At 42.4% G+C, this 20,231-nt stretch overlaps 1 protein-coding gene across 5 annotated transcripts in view; it reads left to right on the top strand.

The window, feature by feature from the left end:
* Positions 1 to 20,231, top strand: part of HTR1E (5-hydroxytryptamine receptor 1E) — a 34,406-nt gene that overhangs the window by 4,870 nt on the left and 9,305 nt on the right. The window contains exons 2-4 of one of the 5 annotated variants that reach the window (XR_005700308.2): positions 11,459 to 11,674; positions 11,768 to 11,845; positions 11,968 to 14,397. The exons of 1 other annotated variant lie outside the window; for it this stretch is intronic. The gene's annotated coding sequence lies outside the window, so the exon portion shown is untranslated. Of the gene's footprint in view, positions 1 to 9,793; positions 11,675 to 11,767; positions 11,846 to 11,967; positions 14,398 to 18,622; positions 18,670 to 20,231 lie in introns of those variants that run through there. 3 more of the 5 variants (XR_005700306.2, XR_005700307.2, XM_040060696.1) reach the window with 3 other exon arrangements.

Raw genomic sequence — 20,231 nt, 5'->3', positions numbered from 1 at the left:
ATTTATGATCCTGTTTCATTAGGGATGCATGTGTGGAATTATTCCCTGCCTGAAAGCACTGACTCAGAGCTCACATGTAAATTGCCAGGATAATTCCACTATTCCGTGTTTCACAGAATTGAATGTTCTGTGCCTTGCTTCAAGTGTTTTGTTGATGAAAATCTTTCCATTTTCTCTTAGTTTTGTAGACTGTTGAGCTGTAAGTATATTGTCCTGACTTACAAATGCACAATGACTGCCATCAAATTAATATCTTAATTTTAAACTGGACAGCTTCCTATCAACACCACTCTGTTCTTGCAGTAATGCTTTTGAGTAGCAGCATTTCCCATAGGTGTGAAGTTCTGCATGAGGGGAAATAACTGGAACTTAGCAAAGCTGTATCCTTGTTGTGTCTTAGCTTCATATCCCAAAATATCCAAAAGTGCAAAACCTAAGTTGGCTGCCAAGCAAGACCCTGTCATGAGTGTGGGTGATCATAATACACAGGCACAATTCACATGTTTATACAGCAAATAACTTAATTTTGATCTAGTTAAAATGACGTTTCATTAAAGGACATTAAAACAAAGTACTTTGTAAATTGCTGAAATAGTTTAGTAGTTAGCATCCAGTTTGGAAAGTGAGTGAGGTCTGAAATGGGTTACAAGCAAGCATGAGTATGTTTTGTTTATTTTCCAACCGATTCTGTCAGACTTGTTAGGATCAGAACAGTGTGACCGGAGTGAAGTGGCTCAGCTGGGTACAAGCTGCCCCCAGCTCTGACACATCTGTGTTAGCTGTCACTTGCTCAGGTGGTTTTCCATACAATTCATGTTTCCCTGAGTTGTGACTGTCAAGTATCCACTTTTCTCTTCCTGGTGAGACTAATGCCTTTCTAGCTGTTATTTTTCATAGGCCAGCATAGAGCAGGCAAGTGGTCTTGCAGAGTGGTAAATATTTGATAAAACTGCTTTGCACAGTATGAGTGTGAACTTCACAGTGTGGAGACAGGTAAAAATCAAATTATGCTGTGCATTATCTTCTTGAATTAAGAGCCCAGATTACCACTGGTTTTATTCACTGGACTGAAACAAAGACCTGAAAATCCTGAATAATTGGACAAATTATACATTTGGGGCTGGTATGAATGGGAACACTCACCTGAGTTGCAATTGTACTTTCCTGCTGTTTGTGTATATGAGCCTTTCTCTGGTCTGCACTTCACACAGCAGCTGTTTGCTGAGCCATAGGAGAGCTTTCATGGATATTAAAACACACAGCGTTCCCCTGAAAACAGCCATCATCTTGTCCATGTTGGAATTGCTCCTGTGGTTCCTCAAAAAACTCACCCACTGGACACAAGAAAGTGCTGGGGGTGGTCTCATCATCTATTTGAGCCTTTTGCTATTAGGGAGTCTCTTGTCTCCTTATTTGGATGTTTTCCAGCTGTCACGTAACGTAAGGACACAGAAGAAAAAGCCCCCCTCTTACAGGGGAGAACAAAACAAACCAAAAAAAGTTAGTAAGAAATAGTAATAAACTCTTTTTATAGTATGAGAAATAGTAGTTATCTAAGATCCTTACAATTTGTCCTTGAAGAAGACTCTCTGTGATGGGACTGTGCTGCCTGACTGAGCCTCTGTGGGGTCCAAAAAGCTGTTTGGGCATAACAGTAGAGGTGTAGTCCTAGTTGCTCCTGCTTGTGGAGAACTTTGGAACAAGAAAGCGGGGAAATTTCTGCACAGATTTTTTATTATTACTATTGTTTAAGTGAAACGAGCCCTGCATTTAACCTCTTAGTTATGTTGATCTCTGTCCTGAGGAGTTTGAAGCAAACACAGATTTTTTTTCTTCTCTCTGGTAGCTGCAGAAGTGTCTGTGAAAGACAGAGGAAATGGAGAAATCTTCCATGAACAGTGATTGTGTCAAATATGCTCTGAAACCTTTTCATATTAAATGGAAATTGACACTTCTTAATGACACAGTGTAGTCCAATTTTCTCTTAGAACAGGCTACAGTATTTAGTGTTAAAATATCAGTTTTCAGTCACTGCTGGTTTTAGGCTCTGACTTATGATTAAACATACATACTAAGCTGCTAGAAGTAAATACATATCATACAAAAGTAAAGCTTACTTGTTTCCCAGGTATTTGATAATAGAAGTGTTTGCAAACATTTCACTAAAAAAAAAAAAAAAAAAAAAAAAAAAAAAAAAAAAAAAACACAAGAAAATATACACACACAAAAAGAGAAAAGGAGAATACTTGTCATATTTCACAGAGAGGAAAAAAAACATATAAAGAAAACTAGATACACTAGACACTTAAGCACAGCTTGCTCTGAGGCAAGTTTGATATGTGGGCGGGTGATAAATATACTGGGATTTACTGGTGGAGGTATTTGTAACTGTTTTCACTTGCTGTCAAAAAGCACAGCATGGATGTTTGGAAACTTACAATCCTGCAGTTTCTGCGAACTGTTCCTGTTAATAAGTGCTAGCAGAGAACCCTGTCCAATGCTGATGAAGAGCAGCCAGAAGAACAAGTGAGAACATCCTGGACAAGCCTAAGGGACATCCAGGCTCAGGGAGGGAGATGAGCTTGAGGCTCCTGTGAAGGCACCACTCTGCATTACCAGGAAAGCTTAAGTCCAGAGTATGGGCAGGTCCAGACACCAGGGCAGAGGGAGAAGTAGGGACTTGGCCCAGTCACAGCAGTGTATTGGAACAAGAAAAAATCCTGCCAATTTTCTTGAGTCCCTGCTATCTCTACAAATTCACTGCACATGCTTTAGGGTTTTGTCCGTATCCCTTAGGCACTGTGGTGTCTGCTGGAGCCAATAGAGGTCTGGGAACTGCTGAGCATGTAAATGAACTTTTAATATATAATCAGACAGGGAATAAAACATTACTTAAATGTCTTCCACAGTGTATTAAAACATTTAATTTTTTTAAGCTCATTTCCTTTATTTTTTGGTTGTGGAGGAAGTTTTCTAAGGTAAAAACTATTATCCTGGCTCCTTTATAGTTTAGGGAATTCAGAAGGTGTGACTAGATCCAAGTGTGGATCCTAAGCTATTCATATGCGAAGGAGCTTCTGCATGCCCCGTGTATGAGATCCAGGCTGTCACACTCAAAATGATCCTGTAGCTTTTCCTCATGGCCAGAGTGAGCTGGCAATCATCACCATCTGCTGGCCACACTCAACACCATTCAGTAAGGCTTGTGACCAGGGGACAAGTATCTCACTGACCCCTATCTGTATTCACCCTGGCCATCCCCTGCCAGTGATTCTTCTTGGGCAGCAGAGGAGGATTGGGAAAAAAATACAGATTGAAAGAGTGGTTCCAGAGCAGCCAGACTCAAATGATGGAGAGAACCCCAAGAGTCTGCCACCTTAACTAAAGCAGTTTCCAACAAGTGAATGACATTGAGTTGCATCCATCTCTCGTAGTTTACAAGTGCTCCAGGTGTGACCAGCTCCTGTGTCACTGATCAGCCCCGTACAGGAGCATTCCTTTAAATACACACAGGCATGTTCCTCAAAATGCTCATGGCTCCCCCCGATGTGCAGCTGTGCCCTGGGACCTCCAGAAGCAAGCAGTAGAGCTGTTACCACACAGGCTTTGAAGCTTGAATTTAGAATGGAAAATGTAAAAGTAGGTTAAAAATGCAGAGGCTAGCATTTGTCTCATCTTGTGGTTTAATTTTTACAGCACAGCTTAATTTGATCTTCTCTTTTTCATGTATAGCACATTCTAGTCAGCCATTTAATAAGAAATTCACCTAACATTAAGAGCCACATATAGTCCTTATTTACTGATAGATTTATAGCCCAGAAGCTTGCAGACAGCACTCTGTGAGCTAGGTGATGATTTTAATGTACAGGCAGCAGGTTCGTGGATAAAATTTCCATTATTTCATGACCAAGCTATTGCTTTCTAACCAGGCACACAATGGACATTATGCAAGAGGGAGGGGAAAAAAGGTATCTTTCTTTCAGAAATTATATTCTGGATGCATGTAATATCTCTCTTCTCTGTGTGCTTAGTTCATTATATTGATAGTTCCATGGTTTATTTTCAGAAAAATGTGTGTTTTTTTCCTCTGGAACTGGCTTATAAAATAATGTTTTTTAAATGTTGTCTTCAGCAGGAAAGCATGGTAATCTTAATTTTAGTATTTTAGGCATAAAAAAACCCAACAAATATCTTTATGGAACTTTTAATAATTTCACTATTGAGTATGGCAGTACCAACACTGATTTAATTCTGGGCCAATTTTAGATAGTGTACTTTTAAGCTGTTCCATGAAGCATGAAATCCTGCATGTGTGGTTCAAACTGTGTGCAGTACAAGGCTGAGCAATTCTGCCTGGTCATGAAAATCATACTGAAAATCAACCAGTCTGAATTTTCACTTATGCTAGAATGGTTTTTGGCAGATAAAGGGCAGGGGTGGAGGTAGGGAAGAGAATAAAAGGGTTGTTACAGGATTGAAAGGAGCTTGAAGCACACAATGTATGTAAAAGTAGACCTTGGACAGTGATTACCAGCCAGATGATGGTAAGAAAATCATCAGCAGGTTATGTCCACTGATAACTGCCACATCCTGGACATCTACCATGCCTAAAATGATGGAGTTAAACTACCAAAAATTCCTTGATGGTTTCTTGCATTCCTGCATTGAAGTGTCAATGCACAGAGATCTAGGTAATCATTGGAGAGATCTAGATAGTCAGTGCTTCTTGTAGAATCAACGTTGCCTTCTGAAAAGTCCCTGGGCTACTGATTATTAATAGGTCTCAAAAATTGTGTCTCTTTACCTAATACCATCAGCCCCTCAAAATTTGTATTCAATTTCTATCATAAGCCTGTCAGATGTGCTAAAAAACAGTGCCCCAAATCGCTGATTTTGTCAGCTTATTTAGGCATAAATTTCCCTTGAAGCCATTCCCAGCACACTTTCTATCCTTCATATTCAATTTGAGCAGATGTGTTGATGCATCACCTCCTTCCAGTTACCCTCCAGTGTTAACCTTTTTGTGCCAGGTTTATCCCTGGTTGTATTATCCTTTGCACTGAATTCACTCGTGTATGTAGAATGTACCCAGCACCTTTGTAAAGAACCAGAATGCCTCTGATGATGTAGAGATCTCTACACCTTCACCTGTAGACTCTTTTTTTTTTTTAGATCAATGTCATCCAGGCAAAGGAAACTACTTCCTATGGCTCAAAAACACCTTGCATTTTTCTGACATTTTGAGTTCCAAACATAACCTAGCTAAAAAGAAAACCGTGACTGATGGTTGGATGGGGGATCAAAAGTGAGCTCTGTTCTTTTAAAGGCCCCTGCAAACTCTGTTAATGTCCTCAGAAGTGAGATATATTTAACATCAGCTATTTTTTTTAATGGCTGTTACTCCAACTACTAGAAAGTATTGCTGTTGTAAATACTGCTTCTGGGACTACAAAAAACAAAGAACGTGGGTTTGGTTGAAGGAGAAATCCTGCTGGTGTACTTCAGTTGGACCAACACTCTGGCTCTCCTGTCGTTGAGGTTTCCCAATGCATCATCTTTCCAGGATGCTCAGATAGCTGGCAGGGAGCTCAGTTCTGATTTCCTTCAGCCTTTCCAGAATTCTGACTTTGGTGAGACTTTCAACCACCCCAGTACTCCTTAAATGTTTTGTTGCCTTTTTTTTTTTTCAATTTCCCCTAGTCCTGTGATGTCTGGTCACTGTTGCAGGCAAGCAGCAGCACCACTCATCCCCAGGGGAAGGGAACTGGTCCTGACAGCCCAGCCATGGTGAGAAGAGATGCGACTAGCCTTCTGTCTGAAAACTGCTCATCCACTTTCTCTCTCGTTCTTTGCAACCTAGTCAGGGAATATGCATGCTACCACAAAGAAGCACTCAGGAACAGTTTAAAAATTCATTGAGGGACTATAGCTGGAACACTTCAGAGCTGCTGTGGTTGTGTAGATGATGTGCTGATGCCCTCCATTTCTAGCCAATGTTTTCTCTTGAAACACAAGGGGAGGTTTCTCTTGATGAGCACTCTCCAATGGCCGAGCATATGCACCTCTCTTGGACTTAGCAGGCTAAGACACTCAAGGGAGACAGTCAACTGCTTTCCTTTAGTCTAGAAGCCAGGTCCAAACAGAAAAATGGATAGAAGCCATATGAAGCTGGAGGGAGAGCACATTGTCCCTGTCATGAGGTAATGACAGTGAGACAGGAGGGGAGAGAAATTTCCCACAAGAAAGCAGAGCCTCTGAGCCCCTGTTTTTAGCCCAATTCATGTCCCCAAAGCCCTACACAGGAGTGTGGGGGTAGGATCCCTTGCTCCCTGTCCCAGCAGTGAATTGCCAAACCAGCAACCGCTGTTAGACACCCTGCTTCATGGATGCTTGGTTTCTTCTACCTGCATGTTCCTTAGAATGAGCAATTAAATACTGTAAAGAATGTTCTTTTTCTTTAAGGGCATCAAACTCAGCCACTGTTGCTTAGGTAGTGCTGGGTTTGCTATTTCCCAGTAGAAATTAGGCAGAAGATCTGGGATTCAGATGTTTGAGATTAATGGGATTGCTCAAGTATCGAAGCAGTGACAAAATAGAAAGTTATTCCTAGTAGAAAATGTAATTAGTCCCTTTCAGATCTTCAGTAAGACAGTAGCACTAACATCAATTATTCTCTGTTGGGAATATTCCATTTTAACAAGGTTCAATGTAATATCATCCTTTCTCAGTAGTAATTGGAAGAAAGAGGGCTTTTTCAAATCATTGTCTTGCTACCTTGAGATTTTTAACGTTTAAGCCTCCCACTTATCAGCTGATGCTTTGCATTGACTTCAGCACCTGAACAATTCCAATACTCTCAAGTGTCTGGAAATGAACTCTTCTTTTCCCTCCCTCTTCTTTTTTTTCTGGCAAGAGTCTGCAGAGAAAATCAGCAATGTTTCCAAGCTAAAAGGCATTGTCTAAAGTAAAGTTAAAATCCACCGGGTGGAGAAAACATGTCAAAATAATCTGGCAAAGCTACGAGCCTGGGTCTCAGGGAGAAAAGGTAGCTCTACTGTATTGGTTTCAGCTTAATGATGAGGACCCCTGGCTCTCAACTCTGTTCCTGCAGGTCACAGCAGTTCTTTCAAGCAGAGCATGCCATCCACAGCTTCTTCCAAAGGTATTAAATTATCAAACTCTTAATTCCTCAGACGCAAAATACACTTTTTTAAGAGTGGTGAAGTTGCCCTAGTGCATGCATCTTGAGCTATTTCACAGAGCCTGGTGCAGCTTGTGCTGTTTGGTTTTCTCAGGCCAAGGAGATCCTTCCTCCAAGCCAGCAGTGCTGGTGAAACCTCACAGCCCTATGCAGAAGTCATACTTTCACTTAGTTTCTAACCTTGGCGCTCCCTCTACCATTTCACCATCTCTAATCCGAAAATCCCATCTCCAGTTTAGCATCATGTATTTGAGACTGTTGAAACATGCTTAAGGAGATTTAAATGCACAGCTGTGTGACTCAATCCCCTGGATAGGTTGTATAATCAGCCTTTATGCATAGCTCCAAGTTATTTCAAATAGAGGACAGCTGAAAATAACCAGGGAAAAAAATTAAAGAAATTTTAAATGATCTCTTTTCCCACACCTCCAGATTGAGATACTCTGTGGTTAGATATCTCTGAATAAAGCTGTTCTAAATTAAATACCAGCTTTGGTGGTATATAAGATGAAGCTGGCAATAAAAAGTACATAATACCCCATCAAGATGTTGAAGACTTAATCCAGAACACAGTGGGAGCGGTGTGCACTGCTGCCAGCACACCTGGCCATAGTAGCTATCTCACAGAGTGCAGTACCCTGATGTGGCCTATAGCCGTGTCCTCTCACGCCTCCAGGTGTGCAGGCTAGCTCAGTTCTGCACTGCCACTACGAGGATCAGTCGGGGTTACGGGCAGGGCGAGTAACCTCCTCCCAGTGGGCTCTTGGTTCCCCACAACAGCGAGTGGACCCGATGGAGTTGCAATGGCGGCGACGGAAAAAGAGTCATCTCTCTTTAGGCAGGATAGAAGGTAGTTTATTAAGGGGAGTCCGGCAAAGAGCTCCGCCTCAGACCACTGCTGCCCAGAGAGAGCAGAGATAAAAGCTTGACAGCCACTTATAAACGGGGGAGGGCTGACAACGGGTCAGCCAACCAGGGAACACAGGGGTGGTAACAGGGGTGTCAACTTCTGAACCATTAACAAATCACAGGAGGGGAGGAGGGGATTCCCCAGGCACCAGCCTACCACTCAACACCTCTCCTGGATCTTTCCAGAATCCAGGGGAGGGTCCCGAAGTGACAGACAGGGCGACCACAAGGAGAGAGGGGGGATTGACAGGGACAGGTGCAGGGAAGGAATGACTGACAAAAAACACCTGGTTATATAACCAACTCAAAAGGGGGAAAACCAATACAGAACACGGGTATACAGTGGACTAAACCATTACAAAAATAACTCAAAAATCTTACAAAAATAAACAACTTAATAAAACAACTCTCACACCACTACAGTGGCCCATTTCTGCCTACCTGGATTTGCTGTTCAGATGTCCAGGGCAGATCGCCAGCTCCTTGGCCAAAAGACACCTTGGGAGGTGGTGGGACAAAATTGAATCACTGTTGTGACTCAGACAAAGAGTAGTGTGAGCATGATGAAACCAGTGAGGGGTGTGGAGCAAAAGAGTCTTATGAAGGGTCTTACATGGAGCAGCTGAGGGAGCTGAGGGTGTTTGGCCTGGAAGTAAAGGAGGCTCAGGGGAGACCTTATCACTCTGTTCAACTAACTAACTGAAAGGAGGGGAATGTTGGTTCCTTCTCCCAGGTAATAAGTTAGAGAACAAGAGGAAAATGCCTCACATTTCATCAGATGTTTAGATTGGATACTGGGAGCAATTTCTTCACTGAAATGTTGTCAAGCATTGGACTGGGCTGCCCAGGGAAATTGTGGGATTGCTGTCCTTTGAAGTGCTTAAAAGACACATAGATGAGGCACTTAGGGACATAGTTGAGTGCTGGACTTGGCAGTGCTGGGTTAATGGTTGAAATGGATGACATTAAAGGGCTTTTCCATTTTCCAAGGGCTAAACCATTCTGTGATTCTGTGACTGCCACAACTGGACAACATCTAGCTTCAGTCCGTGGGGCCTCCAGACGGGCTACAAAGTTGGGTGTTCTTCAAGGGCTCTCAAAAACCTTTGGGCTCAGTGGGGAAGCTGTTCTGCCTCTGGAAAACCAGAGGGCTCCTGGCACTTATAGTGTGGAGGCAGTCTAGCTGTCATAGGGCCTCAGATGAAAATGAAAAGGCATATTTGAATCCAGTTGTGCTGAATACTTTAACTTGATAATTTGAAACATTTATGATGATTCTATTAAAACCCTCATTTTAGCTGATGGGGCTGTTTTTGCAAATTGTTAACAATTACAGGTCACCTTTGAGATGGAAACATCTTAGAATTTGTTGTAAAAGCTTTTTTAAAGTAATTAATGTCTTGTTTGCTCTGTCACTAGATCATTTCAATGTGCTAATGCACTGGGAATGTCAAGCTGTGCTGATAAGAGCAGTTTTCCTTCTATTTGTTGTTAGTCCCTTGTAAATATAATTAAGGCAAAAAGTGTCTGAGGGGTGCCTGATCACATGCATTAAGTTGGCTCCCCTTTTGCCTCCTAAGGCACACATACCCAGAACTGCAAAGTCTCTGGGAAAGACCCAGGGCTTAGGGCAGCACCTTACCTGCTAGTCCCTGAGCCCACATCTGTGCTGGTTCTATGCAGGAAATCAAGGAGGGTGATTCACTGGGAACTAAATATGTGTCTCATCTTCAGCATGGCAACAGATCCAGCACCTGCCTCTGGAAGTACAGTCACGTTCACATTCGGCTTGCGCTGAAGGCGTTCTGAATTTAGGTCTGCAGCGAGACTCCAGCAAACATAGAGTCTTGGGAAAACTGGGATTGGAAGATTTGGGAATGATTATTCCAAAAATTGTGTGAAAATTGAAAATTTTCCATTGTCTGCCAAGAACTTTGTGTTAGTCTTATGAAAGAAAGGTATGAAGTGATATCAAGGGCATGTGTCTGCGTATCCGGAGAACATGAGCCAACATGACCGCAAAGCTTCCATGTGGCACAGGGGAGAGTAACAAGGGCACACTGAAGACATCCAAGATGCAGGGAGGACAATTTTTGAACACAACTATGTCTTAAGGGTAAACTTTAGAACTTGCTAATTATTCTCTAAAGCACCACTTGCAGTATTCAGTGGGATTCTGGCTGAGCATGAGGCATCCAAAAGGTAACTTCATCCATCTGCTGGAGGATTCAGTGTGTCAGAGACCTGGCACTCAAAAGGGTGGCTTGATCGCAGAGCATCTAGCAAGCAGTCATCTGAGATACTCTCACCATACACACAGCGTCATTTAGGCAGCGGTCTAGGCGTGCTGATGACCCCTACAAGCCAGGCTGTTTTTGATTAAGTACCCAAGAGTGGTTTCAGATGCCTGATATAAGACCTTTTCAGATGAGGAGCCTAGTGTGACTTGGTCAAACCACTCCATCACTGCACCATATAATTTGAAGCATATAATTTGACACTGTGTAATCCATCAGAGCTCATCTATCTCAACTAAAAATGACTTTTGTACATGAATATATGAAACCCTAATGCTGTCCCATTTTCCAGTTCCCATAAATTAAATGTGTTCAGTAGAAGACTGAGAATATATAAGTGAAAGGATCAACTCTCTGCCCTTTTACACTGGCAAAAGGTTGTAGCAGACTACAATTAAAAAGTAGTCATAACTTGTGCCACAAAAGAACCTCGGGTGAGCACAATTAGAAAAAGAGAAATGATGGTACGTTGCCTCCATATGATGGAATTGCAGATGGACAGTGAAGTGCCAATAATTTGAAGTGAGAGTGGCTGCTGTTGTTGCTATTTTTTTTTCAACCTGCTCCAACATCCTGTGCCAAAAAATTTCAACAGCTTCCAGCTATAAGGAAATACATAGGCAAAATTTACTGCTGTAAGCAAATATTCAAGAGGAGGATGGAGTAATTCTCTGTGCTAATCACTGTGCTGTCAGCATGCTGTTGAGTTGTGAGTGCTTTCTGGATGATGAACATAATGTTAGAAAAATAACCACTGTTTTTCTGTTTACATGACTTTCTTTTTTTTTTTTTTTTTAATACTAGTTTCACCATCTTAACAAAATGTCAGATGCAGTTGCTTTACACTGGTTTCAGCAGAGAGATCAACTGGAATAACCTGTCAATATAATAATGCTCACAAAAATGCAGGGATGAAGATAAGATAAACCATAGTAAGATTGGTAGTATAGCAGCATCATTAACTCTTTTTTCTTTCCAGCACTAAATTTTCCACAGACAAGAGCGTTAGTAATTTTAACTTTGATTGAGAACTGCTTTTATCCACTCACAGCATGTGGGAGCAAACAGGCACTTGGATAAATCACAAAAAAAAGAAAACCACTTAGCATGCTCCTTCCCACAACAACACCTTTTTGTGAAGGTGCAAGGCTGAGTGCTGCAGTGAGAGCATGTGCAAAGACAGAAGCAAGGCTGCAAAAGCCCCCTGAAGCATGCTCAAGGTCAGCCTCTCTCAAAGAAGATCAGAAGGTCACATTTGACTTAAAAGGTATTCTGATGTGCTTGAAAAATTTAAGTAATTAAATAATTCAGTGAATGAAAGACATCAGGATTCTAATGCGGTGTTAATGGGATCTTTCAGAAATCATGAAGATGAGTTTCATGAGTGACATAACTGGAGCCGTTAGCAAACTCATCCAAGAGTAATCATCCATTAAAGGTGAGTGCTTGCACCTTCTCAGTGCAGAGAAGCATGAGGAGCAGCACAAGCATTCCTGTTTGCAACCACTGCAAAGAGACACCTACAAATAACTTCTGAACTGCCTCACTTTCCTCCTGCAGGCACTCAGCCCTGGGGTCTGTTTGTCACCCTTCAACAACAGATGAAGCAGACAGCGACTCCACCAGCATGAGTATGCAAGAGGTCATCTTCTCTACAATCAGTGCTGCTCCAGCAGATTGCTGGGTGCGAAGCAAATCAAACTGATTTGAAACGTGGAGAACTTCACACATGGTCATTGAGAAGAGCACTACTTGCTGGACAGTCTCCACACAACTTCAACACTCTTACGGAATGGCATTTCCTACCAAGTGTGCCAACTGTGTCAGCATGACAAAAGACAACTAGTCATAAGGGTTACAATTGCTCCTTTGACCTTGTTGGGACAGCCATCAGAATAAACTTTCAGATCCTACTGGCTTTTACTGGATGTATCTTTGATGCCAATGCCTCCCCAAAGTAAAAGAATCAGAGGATGTTTGGAACTTTATCTGCACTGTGTAGAATCCAGCGATAAATTATTCTAATACAAAGGTCTAATAGAGTTAATAGAGCTTAAAAAACTGTCTGCTATGTTTCATCATATTTAATTTGCTGCAACAACCTGGAGATGTCCAGGTTTCAGCCTCCCTTTTGCAGCCATTGAGTACTCTGAGAAATGCTGTGCCAATTGAGGAGTCCCTGTGTCACCAGAACCTCTGTATCAATGGGCAGTGCAATGCTTCCAGAGCATTTGGCTGCTTCTCATTTTCCATTATGGTCCCAAATGAAGCAGTGCCCTCACCACTATGGGGAGAGTCACAAGGGATGACCTACAGCCTGGTCATCCCCATAAAGAGTGGGCGTGCAAGAGGGAAGACCCAGCCTTTGGCCACCCACAGATACAACCTCTTCTGGGACATGAGCTTTGGGGTTGCTCAGGCTGCACAGAAGTTTGGCGCGTCTTGCCAGGAATTTAGCCAGAGTTATCCCCCTGTTGTGTTTTGTGGTTTGTGAGGAATATGATGCACTAGTCCAGCAGCCTGTCCTGCTGCCTGTGCCCTGTAATAGTGCTTAGCCAGAGAGCAGTGACTCACTGGTGTCCCCCAGCCCACAGGATGGTGGGACCTAGATTCTCACAGGAGCTGGGGTATCACAGCATGCACTCCGTGTCTCTCAGCGTTTGGTCATATTGGCTTACGTGCCACAGCAGGTGGCTGTGGCAAAACAGGCATGTTGGGATGTAGGGAACAGACATATGTAGCTGAAGCTTACCTTAGAAAAGGCAGTTACTTCAGATGCTCTCCAGATGAGGTGTGGTACTGATGCTGCTGTCATTAATGTAACATTATTCATTTTTATCTAAAAAGATTTTCCTAGGTAGACAAGGATTTTTCATTTAAACTAGAGTAAGATGAGATGGCTGGTTCCCTCTTTTATTTTCTTGTAATAAGTGCAGCAGTGGCTGTAATCAGAGTCACGTAGGTTGGACCTCCAGAGGCCATCTAGCCCAACCTCCTTCTCCAATGTAAAAGGCATATTAGTCAACTCTAAGTATGTTGTGCCATGTGAAGGATCACATGGAATGAGTTTTCAGGGGATCAAAGGTCTCTTGGGAAGGGACATTACCCATCTCCTCATGGGGTGAGAGTGTTGATCTGCTGCAGGGTAGGAAGGCTCTGAAGCAGGATCTGGAGAGGTTGGATCAATAGACCAAATTCAATTATATGACATTTAACAAGGCCAAGTGCCAGGTCCTGCCATTCAACCACCACAACCCCATGCAGTGCTAGAGGCTGGGGGAAGAGTGTCTGGAAATCTGCCCAGAGGAAAAGGACTTTGGGGTGCCGGTCAATAGTAATGAACATGAGCCAGTGTGTGCCCAAGTGGTCAAGAGAACCAATGGCAACCTGGCCTGGATCACCAGCAGTGTGGTCAGCAGGGCCAGGACAGTGGCCATCCCCCTGCAGTCAGCACTGGTGAGGCCACACCTCGACTGCTGTGTCCAGTTCTGGGTGCCTCACTTTAAAAGGGACATAGTGATCCTGGAGCAAGCTGGTGAAGGGTCGACTTCTGTGAGGAGCAGCTCAGGGAGTGGGGTTGTTCAGCTTGGAGAAAAGGAGGCTCAGGGATGGCATTATCACTCTCTACAACTGCCTAAAAGGAGGCTGTAGCCAGGTTGGGGGTTGGCTTCTTTTCCTAGGGAATCTGCAAAAGGACAAGAGGATATAATCTCAAGCTGTTACAGGAATGGCTCAGACTGGGCATTAAAAGGAATTTCTTCACAGAAAGCACTGTCAACTTTGGAACAGGCTGCCCAGGAAAGTGGTGGAGTCATTGTCTCTGGAACTGCTTAAGGAACGACTGGACATGGAACTTAGTTCCATAGTCTAGTTGACATTGTGGTAGCCAGTCAGAAGTTGGACTCAATCTCAAAGTTCTTTTCTAACCCAATTATTTTGCAGTTCAATGCCACCAGGGATGCTGCAGCTGGAGGCAAAGGATACTAGGGGACAGCCACTACCTTTTGGATTCTGCCTCTGAACATCTTATCTCCTTCCTCAGTGTGTGCAGGTGGCACAGGGCCAGAACCACTCCCCAGCAGAAAGTGCCTTGGGCTCACTGGTGAAGTCCTCAGCAGGACAGGACAAACAGAATGCCCTGAGCTCTGGGGCAGGTGTGCTGATTGGATGTTCCAGCAGGGATAGAGCACTCCTGCAAAGGCCAGTCAGGATTCCACATTCCTTTGGATGTATTCTGTTTTGGTGACTACCGAATTCTAAATTCCATACCATAAAGTAGTACCATATAAGCCCAAAAATAAACCCAGATAGCAGTGGCACAGAATCACATCCTTGTTTTAACCCAAAGTCTGCTCTGTTTCTTTGCTACAATGCCCTGGAGACTCTGCTATGTGAAGGAGGAATATTTACCTTGCACGAGTTTTGACAGAGGAGATTTTTTTTCATCTGGTAGGGTCTTCAGGACCATCCTGTTCAGAATCTCTGTCCAGTTAATGTCACCCAGGTTGGTACATGTTTGCTTTAGAGACAGAGAAGTGTTGCCTAGTGAGCAATGTGCACATTTAACAAAGCAGGAGGGGTGTTGGTCCTGGCAGCCTATTCAAAAAGGATTAGCGTGCTGTGTGGCTGCTACCCAGCGTCTCTCACTGCAAGAAATGCTGGGCTGGGTATCAGCTGCAAAGCTGACAGAATCTAGGAAGTGGGACAGCGGCTCTTCCCACGTGGGATGAGGAAGCCTCAAATGCTGTGTAAGTGTTCCAGCCCTTTCTGGGGTGAACAGAGATTGTGCAACGTCAGCTCTTTTCCTCTTGCTACCTGGGGGGGGCGGGGGGGGGGGGGGGGGGGGGCAGATGAGTCAGCACAGCTGTGGCATTCATGATTAGAATTCAAATTCTCGAACTGATGAGGATCTTTAGGTTCATGGACTTTCATTAAGTATTTAGGGAATAACATACTGGTTGTACAATTTCACAGTAATTGTGTATGTACAAAACATAGACAATGCACACATTTTTAGTGCCTGTATGAGTCAGAGAATGTATGCTGCTTTAATTTTATAGAACTGATGATTTTTAAAACACCTTACTGTATTCATCTTTGATCCCACAATAAGTTCTACCCAAGCTTGTATCTACCCAAGCTTCCTGAAGCAGATGTTTGGTAAAGCAAGAGACAAACTCATCTTCTGTCCCCTCATCTTCCCCTTCATTTCTGAGGCAGAGTGAATCGAGGTTTTGTTTGTGCTGCTGATTAAAGTAGTCTGGTTTAATCCAGAAATTAGTATTGTTCTTAGTGAGAAGAATTATATTTGAAATGCACACAGTAGGTGTGAAATATATTATGCCCTTAAAATCAGTCTTCTACCAATGTGAAGAAGCACCTGGGGGAGCATTGAGGGGGAATTATGGTTAATTCTTTTTTCCATGACCCTGTCCTTGCTAGCATGATATTAATATCTCTTAATTGTTATGAGTATGAACTGCTGCAGCAAAATCCAAGCAAGGGCAGGATACACGGTCACATAAGCATTTTTGGGGTTAAAAGGGATATGGTGTGCTAGTCATCATAGGATGTTATTAGCATGAACCACATTCTTCTGTATTCAGTATAATCAATTTACGACAGAAGGGGAAAGTATAAATTTGGTATATACAGTTGGTAGCTGAAAAACAGGGGCATTGCCCTTTTCCTCTATGTATTACACACACCAACACCTGCTATTTTAATGTATACTATTTTCAACAGACTTTGATTCATGGTATTTTATTGCACCTGCTAAAGGACAACTCAATCTTCGTAGTGAGGGAAATTTTGTAATTACTCCGTAAGCGTGTTGTATCTGTGACTTAATTTTAGTGTGCCTACAGTTTTTGACAGCAAATTATCACTAATTCATATAATGACATGTCTGAAACTGTTGATATTGAATTGTTTTCATAATGTCTTTTTGCTTATTCTGTATTTACATGATGCTCCAGATAAGTAATTAAAGTGCCAGTTATGTGAGCTTAGTTGCAACTATAAGTCTCCAAAAGCAGAGGCATAGTTTAGTTATTCCAGGCAATGGACAAAAGTAAACATTTTAGCTTGGTTGTGTGTATTGTAAGGGCTTCAGGGGAAAAGTATGTCTTTCATGTCATGTGTATGTGAAAGCTACAGCTAGACATAATTATTGCTAAGGCCCTGAATAATGTGACTGCAGTATTACAACAGTGGCTATTTTATTTGGGTAACCAAAAAATGTGCTGTCAGCTCAGCTCATGGCTTCCACTACCAACAGCAAAGTTCTGGAAATAAAAGCAGGAACTTGTCAGGTTTTTCATGGGATTTTTCGGGACCTACTGACCATATTTAGTTGGAGATTTTGATTCAAATCACAGCTCAGAACCCAACCCCTGGAGCTTTTGCCCTAAGAATGCAATGGTAACATGATTTCAGCTCAAATACAAACTCATACTGCCATAAATGTACTGCAGCAACTTTGGACCCTCTTCAGCTGGCAAACTGAGAGTGCATCAGGCCACCGTGGAAGTCAGAGCTCCGCCAGTCTAATATCTGAGTGCCTCTGCCTCAGCAGGATTTGCACCTAGGGCTTGTACAAGTGTTTTCTCATGAGTCTGTCCTTGACCTTTATGTTGCTGCACACCACATGTCAGTAATTCATTTCTCATGTGCTTGCAGCAAGCACACTACCCAGATGGAAATCCCACGCTCACAGTCCCGGGCAGCAGGCTCATGCCATCAGCCCAGGGTTTCTCACCAACACGAGACATTTTTCTACATGATTAAGGACCCACAGCACCTTCTGCTACAGTAAAACTATTTGTTCAGTCACACAAGATTTTCCTTTCAAAGCAAATCTAGAACCATTGTGTGAGTCATCTCCTTTATGAGAACTAGGGTGTATATTCACTAAGACTTAATCTGAAATCTTTTTGCTTACAATGGAAACATTTCCATTGATTTCAAAGGATCTCAGATCAAGCTTCAAGAATTACTGAGTTTTAGTCTGTCAGGTTTATTCATTTGAGGCCTTTATGAATTGCAGAGCAGTTGTGTACTGAACCAAGTCATGTGGAGATTAAATAAACTCCATTGACATCACTCTCCTGACACAGAATAGCAGCAAGAAACAAATATTGACTAGAAAAACAATGCATGTACAGTGACATTTAGCTTCTATAAAGTGATAGTCTCCATATAAATGCAAATAGCACCATTTCCCCAGAGCTGAATAAATGATATTCATCAGTAAATATTTGTGTGTCTCTAAGCACCAAGATGAGAAATTGAGATGGAAAATGCATTTGCAGGTGAGAATTCAGTGCATATTTTTCTTAAAGTTTCTCTCTCAATGCACTTGGGAGACCTTGAAAAGCAGATATATAGCTTTCTAGTTAGTGACTAAATGCAAAGCATCAGAACTACACCAGACCATAGCACACTCAGTTCCTGTCAGTAGTTTCCTGACCCTGCCACTCAAGCTGTGCTACATGGCAGGGCTCCAAGTCTGAGGAGGCTCCTCAGAAAAAAACCCTAAAGCAGCTAATTAATTTAGGAGCCTCATACCAATACTCAGAAGGGATTTATGCACCAGGAAACTAATATTTAACTATCTTTATATGAGAATTAGGGATTTTATGGACCAGGTCTGCAGACACTTACGTGACCTAAGCTTCTTTAATAATGTAACACCTATATAAAGTACATGCAGAGGCTTTTTCCTCTGTGTAAGGAACAACAGCAAGTTCATCAATATAAGGGATGAGCGCTCAGGCTCTTCAGTCAAGAAAGAGAAGCCTGAGGGCTCAAATCATTACAGTAGAGGCCTTTAAAGCCACAGGTGACACAGAAAATCTGGCTAGATAGCAACTGTTCACCACAAGGAATGAGTCTTCCCTGCAGAGTTGCACTCTTAGAATCATATTTAGGTTTCCTTCAAACTGTAAAACAATGAAGATTAAATAGGATTTCAGGCAGGTGCCTAGAGATGATAAACCCAGTTCATGAGCACCTTACATTGCTGCTGAATTTCCAGAACCGACTCGGCATTCAGGCAGCAGGAGCTGCAAAAAAAGTCAATCCCATTGTCTTTACATGATCTCCCACTCACAAACTGCATTTCCCTCCCTGCAGGTACAAGTAAATGGGGCATTGGACTCTCTCTCCCTCCAGGCCTGTATACAGTATGTGAAGAATTAAACTTGCAAACTGTGTTGGGATCTTCAATTCAAAGAAGTAAAAAATAAGGATTATAATCATGTAAGAAAATCCAACTCTTCCCACAGCAACTCTTTCAAGTTATATTGGACATAGTCCTCTTATTTTTCAGAGGAATTTTTAAGATGTTCCACTGAGGTGCTTTAATAGTTTGCAAATGAAACAGACTTCTTTCTAATGAAGGATTCTTTTTAAAAAATAGTTTTCCCACATGGGATTTTGCTCTGGCAAAGTAATCATGGTTTATAACTATTTCACAAGCTCTGCATGATTTCTGTTCCAAAAGACCATGGGAGGAGAGTCACAAGGCACTTTTGTTTCTAGTTACAAAACAAACAGAACATCATTAGTTCAAAAGATATTAAACTTCAAAATAACTCGTTATTTTGAAAGTTACCTGGAGGTCTATGGACCTGGAGTTACCTGGAGGTCTGTCGACAGTTCTTCCATTCTCCATATAAATGCAACCTAGGAAAGTCAAGAATTTTTTAAAGAGTAAACATTGTTCAAAATGAGTTTGAATAATGGATTTTCTTTTCATAAGTCTATTCAAAAGGAAAAACAAAGATTTTTTTTTACTTAAAGAGATTACACTGTTAGTGACCAAGGGGACACTGAAACATTTTGTCCCTGGTTCCAGTTTTTAAAGTAAGACTTTTTTCATAAGAGGTAGAGTGAACTCCTCTCTTTCTGAGTCCTCCAGCACATTTTACGTGATTCTCTATTTCCTCCAAACACCAAGATGCTGTCTCTGCTATTCCCAGCTAAGAAACAGGGGATCACTTCAGCACCAGACTTCCAGTGCCGTGACAACATGGTCTCTACAGTTGGAATTACTGTTGTTTGGGGGTTTTAGGGCAAATGTGACTGTAGTTAGTTTTGCTTTGGCAAAATGTTCCTGAGAGTTGTTATGGATGGATCTTCATCTTGGTTGCTGCCTGGCAGACCGAGTCATGGCTGCAGGAAGAATTACAGGTTTGGAGGATGGATTCACCTGCTCAGGACCATTCAGACTTTGTGTGCCTTCACTTTACAGTTAAACCTCATTAACCAGCTTCACGAATATCTTTCCCTGGGCCGCTCATCTGTGGAGCACCATCCCAAGTGTTGTTTCTTTAAGGAGGTCTGTAAGTGCTGGTGATGGCACACTTGTCTGCCCTCTCCCCTTAGGAATTATAGGGAGCGATCTTGCACAGTTTAGCCGCCAGTGTCTGATAGGGTATGTCATTATCCAAGCTATCCTCCCACCTGTATTTTATCTGATTGCAGGTTTTAGTCATACAGTCAATGAATAAATACTCTGAATGGAAGGCTGAGCAGTAGGAGAAAGGAGTATGAAGGGCTCCAGGGCCCACCAATACCCAGCATCGACGCTCTTTTCTTTTGTGCCTGTGTGCCCCTTGCTGAACCATTCAGCAGGACAAAAGGGAAGCACAGAGCAAAACAGCCAAGCCAAAAGCAGCAGTGGGCACTGGCAGCAGCACAGAACCCAGGGCAAATGTCTTCCCTTGCGATAACCACCTGCTCCATAGCAAGTGATTTGTGTCTGTCACCAGGTCTTTGGAGTTTTTATGTTTTCCTGAAGCATGAAAACATCCACAGCA

The sequence above is a fragment of the Hirundo rustica genome, chromosome 3 (assembly GCF_015227805.2).
Source record: "Hirundo rustica isolate bHirRus1 chromosome 3, bHirRus1.pri.v3, whole genome shotgun sequence".
In the NCBI taxonomy this organism is placed as follows: domain Eukaryota; kingdom Metazoa; phylum Chordata; class Aves; order Passeriformes; family Hirundinidae; genus Hirundo; species Hirundo rustica.
The sequence above is the reverse complement of the archived record's forward strand: the minus strand, read 5'-3'. Positions and strand labels throughout refer to the sequence as shown.